Source organism: Lipotes vexillifer, unplaced genomic scaffold (assembly GCF_000442215.2).
Source record: "Lipotes vexillifer unplaced genomic scaffold, Lipotes_vexillifer_v1.1 scaffold575, whole genome shotgun sequence".
In the NCBI taxonomy this organism is placed as follows: Eukaryota; Metazoa; Chordata; class Mammalia; order Artiodactyla; family Lipotidae; genus Lipotes; species Lipotes vexillifer.
This window is the reverse complement of record NW_006780198.1, coordinates 3,980,967-3,987,456: the sequence shown is the minus strand read 5'-3', so window position 1 is coordinate 3,987,456 and position 6,490 is coordinate 3,980,967. Positions and strand designations below refer to the sequence as shown.

The 6,490-nt window shown below is 50.3% G+C and overlaps 1 protein-coding gene across 2 annotated transcripts in view; it reads left to right on the top strand.

Moving 5' to 3' along the window:
* CTNNBIP1 (catenin beta interacting protein 1) overlaps positions 1-6,490 on the top strand; it is a 52,283-nt gene that overhangs the window by 44,458 nt on the left and 1,335 nt on the right. The gene's annotated exons all lie outside the window — the stretch shown is intronic.

Here is a 6,490-nt window from a genome sequence, read left to right as displayed (position 1 = left end):
AGGAATTGGGAGACTCTGGGGTGTCGGGGTCATATTTCGGACTTTTCCAGGCCCCAGTCATTTGCCCTCATTGGGAGGGTGTTAGGCCCATTAGGAGGTCAGGAGGCCACGAGATCCCCAAGCCCAGAATGGAGTAGTCGTGCTCAGCTCCAGCCAGGGATGGGCGTGAGGCTTTCAGAGAGGCTGGGGGGCTGCCGCCCTTGCAGGAGCCCATGACCCTGCATCGGGTGACGTGGGTGTCCCCACCTGTGGCTGGTGCTGGTGCTGGGAGTCCTCCCCTTTTCTCTGGTGACATCTGTACCAGGCTGTGTCCTGAACTGTGGGGCACTGGGGCTGGCAGGCTTTGGAAGCTGGCCCAGGCTTTTGTACCTTGTGTTGGTTTCCTGGGGAGGGTCTACTCTCAGGGCTGTTGCCTCTCTCCAGCCACCTATGAGCATCCACTCCTCCCAGCTGGACTCTGCAGGAGCTGGAAGAGTTCTCCGCAGCCTGTCCCCCCACAGCCAGGCACTTTGCTGGGCTGTAGGCTGGACCAGCACAGTTAGCACATCCCGGCTGCCCGAGGAGGCCTCATCCCTTCCTTCCGCTGCCTGGTCTCTCTCTCTGCAGGGTCCCTCCTGGAGAGGGAGGGGTGGTGGTGTCTGGAGCAGTCCTCGTCCACCCTGGAACCGGGCCCAGCTCCATGTGAGCTCCAGGGTCTGTGCCTTTCCTGGAAAAGGGCAAAGGGCTCCACTAGGATGTCCCCGGCCAGGTCTGAGAAATAGAGGCTGGGTGTACCCTTACTCCGTCCATCACCTTAGGGCTGCAGCCATCTCCCTGTTCCTCTTTCCTGTTTTTTCTCATTCCTGGGCCCTTCCCCAAACCACACTGCTCCCTGCCCCCTGTGCCCCAGCACCCTGTAGTGAGCTGGCTTCCCTATGGCAGCATGCTGGTTCCCTTCGGTGAGCGGTACGTGGGCTGAGGGTGGTGCTGGTGTGTGGAGCCTGGGCTGGGCTTGTGATTCTGCTGGTGTGAATTCATCCTGAGCTTGCAAACAGACCAGTGACCCCATTGTCTGTCTCCCACCCTCAGCTAGGGGCCAGCCTCCCTTTTCTAAGCTCCTGAATATTTGTCATTTTTCTCTCCCCAGTCACTTGACTGGACTCCATTAAAGGGGCAGAGCTGGCATGGGCCGTGGGGTGGGATGGCCCCCTCGGTGCCCTGCCCTGGTTCAGAGAGCTGTGCCCTCGCCAGCGCCTTGGCCCTGCTCCCCGTGGCAGGGGAGCCATGGGACTAGGGGGGCACCTGGCAGAGCAGTAGGCAGGGGCAGGGGGTGGGTGTCTGGGCTCCTCCCAGGTTGGCCTTCTGGATTCCATGGTGAATTTTCTCCAAGATACCCCAGGGCTGCTCTGGTGTTACTTTATAAATCCTGGGTCTCGGTTCCATTCTAATGGGAGCAGATGGATTACTGCAGTCTCTGCCAGGAGGCCTGAGCAGCCTCAGTGCTCAGGGTAACTGGAACAGGACCGTTACTTCCTTTTCCTAATAGAAAATGACAAAACGTGTAGTGTAGCTTGGTTTTTGGAGTCTGCGTCGGGTCCTCCCTCTGCCTCTGATTCACCGAGTTGCTTCATCTCTCTGAGCTTCAGGCTCCTCACCTATAACGATTCATCCTGTATCATTATGTTAGATGCTGTGGTCAGTGAGGGCCTGGGGAGGTGATTTTACACAGACTGGCATGAAGTGTGAGAGCTGTGAGATAGACTTGGGGGGAAGAGCATTGAGGCAAAGGAAACCGCAGGTGCAAAGGTCCTGGGTTGCAAGTTCCTGTGCCTGAAGGACAGCCAGGAGCCCATGTGGCTGGAGCGGAGTGGGGGGTGGGAGGAGGCATATAAAAAGGGGTGAAAAGACAGTGAGAGGCCAGATCATGGTGGGTCTTGAAGCCACGGTGTAGAGTTTGGAGTTTCCCTTGAGTATGATGAGAAATCTTATAATAAACCACCTTTGGAGAGTTTTGAGCAAAGGAGTGGCAGGATCTGACTCATATTTTTAAGAACTTCCTTCTGACTGCTATGTGGAGAATGGACCCTCGGGGTCCAGAGAGGGGAGATCCAGGAAAAGAGGGTACAGGAGGCTAGTGAGAGGGGGAGTGGTGGCCTGGACCAGGGTGGTAGTAGGGGAAATGGTAATGTATTCAGGATACATTTTAAAAGTATAGTCAGCAGGATTTGTTGATGTGTTATATGTGGAGTGTGTGTGTGAGAGAGGGAATCGGGAAGACCCCAGGGTTTTTGACCTGAGCAACCAGGGGATGGAGGTGCCATCGGCTGAGATGGGGAAGGCTGCAGGTGGAGCAGGCTTGGGGCCGCACCATTTGACATTCCACCAGCAAAGTCTGAGGGTTCAAATTTCTCCACATCCTTGCTAATGCTTGTTATTGTCTGTCTTTTTGATTCCAGCTGTCCATTAGGTATGAAGTGGTGTCTCATTGTGGTTTTGATTTACATTTCCATAATGACTGATGATGTTGAGCGTCTTTTCATGCCCTTGTTGACCATTCATATATCTTTTCTGGAGAAATGTCTATTTGAGTTCTTTGCCCATTTAAAAAATTGAGTTGTTTGACTTTTTATTATTATTGAGTTGTGTTATTTATATATTCTAGATAGGAGTCCCTTACCAGATATATGATTTGCAGATATTTTCTCCCATTCTGTAGGTTGTCTTTTCAATTTTTTTGATAGTGCTTTTTGAAGCATAAAAGCTTTTAACTTTGGGGGCTTCCCTCGCGGTCCAGTGGTTAAGACTCCATGCTTCCAATGAAGGGGGTGCAGGTTTGATCCCTGGTCGGGGAACTAAGATCCCACATGCGGCGTGGCCAAATTGTGGGGAAAAAAAGAAAAAAGAAAAAAAGGCTTTTAACTTTGATAAAGCCCAATTTATTTATTTTTTTCTTTTGTTGATGGTGCTTTGAGTGTCATCTCTAAGAAACCATTTCCTAACCCAAGACTATGAAGATTTACTCCTGTGTTTTCTTCTAAGACTTTCATAACTTCAGCTCTTATATTTAGGTCATTCCTCCATTTTGAGTTAATTTTTGTATATGGTGCAAGGTAAGGGTTCAACTTCATCTTTTACATGTGAGTATATCTAGTTGTCCCAGCACCATTTGTACAGTTCTTTCCCATTGAACCCTCAGCATCTTTGTCAAAACTTAATTGACCATAAATGGGAAGGTTTATTTCCAGCTTCTCAATTCTATTCCATTGATCTATGCCAATTCCACCCAAACTTGTTTACTGTAGCTTTGTAGTAAGTTTTGAAATTCAGAAGTGTGGGTCCAACCTTGTTCTTTTTTCTCAAGATTGTTTTGGCTATTCTGGACCCTTTGCGTTGCCATATGAATTTTAGGAGCAGGTTGTCAATTTCTGCAAGAAAGGCAGCGGGGATTTGGTAGAAATTGTGTTGAATTTCGTTCAGCGATGTTTTAGACATTGATGTTTTGTTCTTTTTAGAGTACAAATTTCATACTTCATTTGTTAAATTTATTCCTAAGTATTTTATTATTTTTGCTGCTACTGTAAATGAAATTGTTTTCTTAATTTCATTTTCAGATTATTCACTTCTAGTTTATAGAAATACAAACGATTTTTGTACATTGACCTTATATCCTGCAACTTAAACTTGTTTATTAGTTCTAATGGTCTTTCAGTGGCTTCCTTAGGATTTTCTATACGTAAGATCCATGTCATCTACAAATATAGTTTTATCAATACTTCTTTCCAATTTGGATGCCTTTTATTTCTTTTTCTTGCCAAATTGCCCTGGATAGAACCTTCAACACAGTATTGAATAGAAATGGTGAGAGTGGACATTGTTTTCTTGTTCCTAATCTTGAAGGGGGAGAGCTTTCAATCTTTCACCATTAAGTATGATAATAACTGTGGGTTTTCAGTAAATGCCCTTTATCAGATTGAGGAAGTTCCCTTTTATTCCTAGTGTGTTGGGTGTTTTTATCATGAAGGGGTATTGAATTTTGCCAGATGTGTTTTCTATGTCTATTCAGATGATTATATGGTTTTTGTCCTTTTTTTCTATCGATAGGATATATTACATTAATTGATTTTTGGATATTAAACCAACCTTGCATTCCTGGGATAAATGTCACTTGGTCAGAGTAAATAATCCTTTTTATATGTTGATGTATTCCGTTTGCTAGTATTTTTGCATATCATAGGTATTATGAATATCTATATTCATAAGAGAGACTGGTCTGTAGTTCTCTTTCCTTGCGATGTCTTCATCTGGTTTTGGCTTTCTTTATCTTTTAATGGGTCAGAGAGTGTGGAACAGGAGAGACTGATCATCTTCTCCCCTCCTGTGCTCACGGCATCTGGTGGGAAAGGACACACAGAAGGGACAAACTCTGAACCCAAGTCCAGAGAGCGTCAGCAGAGGTACCAGTGGGGTGGACCAGCCTTGTCGGTAAAACGGGATAGTAAACCTAGCTGATGGCGCAGAGGCAGTGGGCTCGGCTTGCTGGCTTCCTTGTAGCATCTTCCTGTTGTGAGCCCTGTGTTTCCAGGACAGTGAGAGCATCTGAGGGAGCCCCCACATCCTAGCCTTTAAGGGAGAAGGAGGGACCATGAGGCTTAACCTTGGAGACCCCTCCTGGCTCTCAAGCTCTGAGAGCTTGAATCTTAATAACTAACTAAGCAGCTCACCCTCCCTGTTAGGTAACTGGCCCAAGTTCCGTGGAAAAGAGGAAAGGGAAGGGCAGCATCCTTGCCTAGAGGCCTGTGGGGCTCAGGTCAGGCCCTTGTTGAATGATGAGTACCAGGCCAACCAGTGATAAGGACAGGTCAGACAATGCTCTGGAAGAGCCTGCCCCCTCTTGGGCCCTAAAGGAAAGCAGGTCCCTGGTGGTGAGGCCTGGAAAACAGCAAGTCCTTTAGGAACAGAACAGAGTATGGATGGGCAGCAGCTCTGTGGGCCCTTTTCGCACCCAGCTAGCAGCAGAGTGGGAGGCTCTATAAATGGGAGCTGCAGATTCCTAGCCTTCCCCACCCCAGCCAGGGATGGGGCCACCAGCTGGTATTGCAGCACTGCCTCAGGTGTCTTGCTAAATAGTTATTGGAGTCCCTGCATGACCTTGAGGAGGTGACTTTTTTCTCCACCTCTCAGGGTGTATGTAGCCCAGCTACACACACTGGGCACCCCCTGAGTCTGGGCTCCTCCAAGGAGCCAGTGGCCATTCCCTCTGCAGACTCACTCTTCCTTCCTGGGGCAGCTGGTGCTATTTTTGTGCCTGCAGCTCAGCACAGAGGCCCAAGGTCCCTTCGAGAAAGCCCACGAGACAGGCAAGGAAAGAAGCGAGTGGGCTGTCCCTGTTCATTGCATCTTTTGCTCACAAGTCCCCTTTCGTGGTCTCTCTCCAGCCCCCTCCTGCTCAGCGAGCTGGAGAGGCGGCACTCGGGAAAAGCCGGCATCTGTTAGGTAACCAGCTCAGCTGCCGTGCAGGGTATGATGTAACCTTGGATTCTGTGGTTGCTAGGAAAATTCTGCCTGCAGTGATATTGCGTGGTCCGAGGACTGAGGCGAGAACAGAATGTTCCCGGGACGACAGGGGAAGGATTGGTAGGGCTTCCCAAGCAAAGGAGCCCAATCCCAAGAAGTCGGATGATTTGAGCTCCTTTCTAGAAGCTTGTTCCCCTTTGCAGGAATAGAGGTTGTGCTGGTAACAGCAGAACCCCATCAAGGCAGATGGGGCATGTGTGGCAGGGTTACTCCCCTGGGTAGCACCTTGGCCCTCTGGTGCCCCAAACTGAAGGACACGTCTGTAATGTTACATCCTTGGGGACGGGCCCTCCTTTTACAGCACCCATGGCCGCGTGCCTCCTCCGTGTGGCAGGGCAGTTCGGAAGGAGGTCAGGATGAGGCTGCCAGTGGGAAGGGGTGACTCCCTGTGGCGTGGACGGAGGTGGCCGACACCACGCCCCGGGGTGGGGGCCGGCCGTGGTGGCGTCCTGCCCTCTCCCTGACTCCGTTTCACATGTCCGCTGCCCCACCGCGCCCCGCTGCCTGCGCCCCCCTCAGTGGCCTTTCCTGTTTCTGCTGCTCCGATTCCCCTCCCCAGGAAGAAGTCCTCCAGCGGAACAGAAGAGAAGTTTGTCTAAAAGGCCATGGGCAGCTGACTGTTACTTCACGTTCAGGGTGCCACCGAGAACCATCCTTTAGAGAAAGGGGAGAGGGGGACTTCCCTGGGTGTCCAGTGGTTAAGACTCTGCATTTCCACTGCAGGGGGCACGGTTTTGATCCCTGGTCGGGGAACTAAGATCCCACATGCTGTGCAGCCAAAAAAAAAAAAAGTGGGGGGGGCAGGGGGAAAGGGGAGAAAGTGGCAGGGCCCAGGAAGGGTCCGGGCCCAGGAGGTGGGGTGGGACCTGCAGGTCACCTCACCTGCCCTGCAGGGTCTGCCACTCAGTCCTTCCTGCCCAGCAGCTTCAGGTGGGGG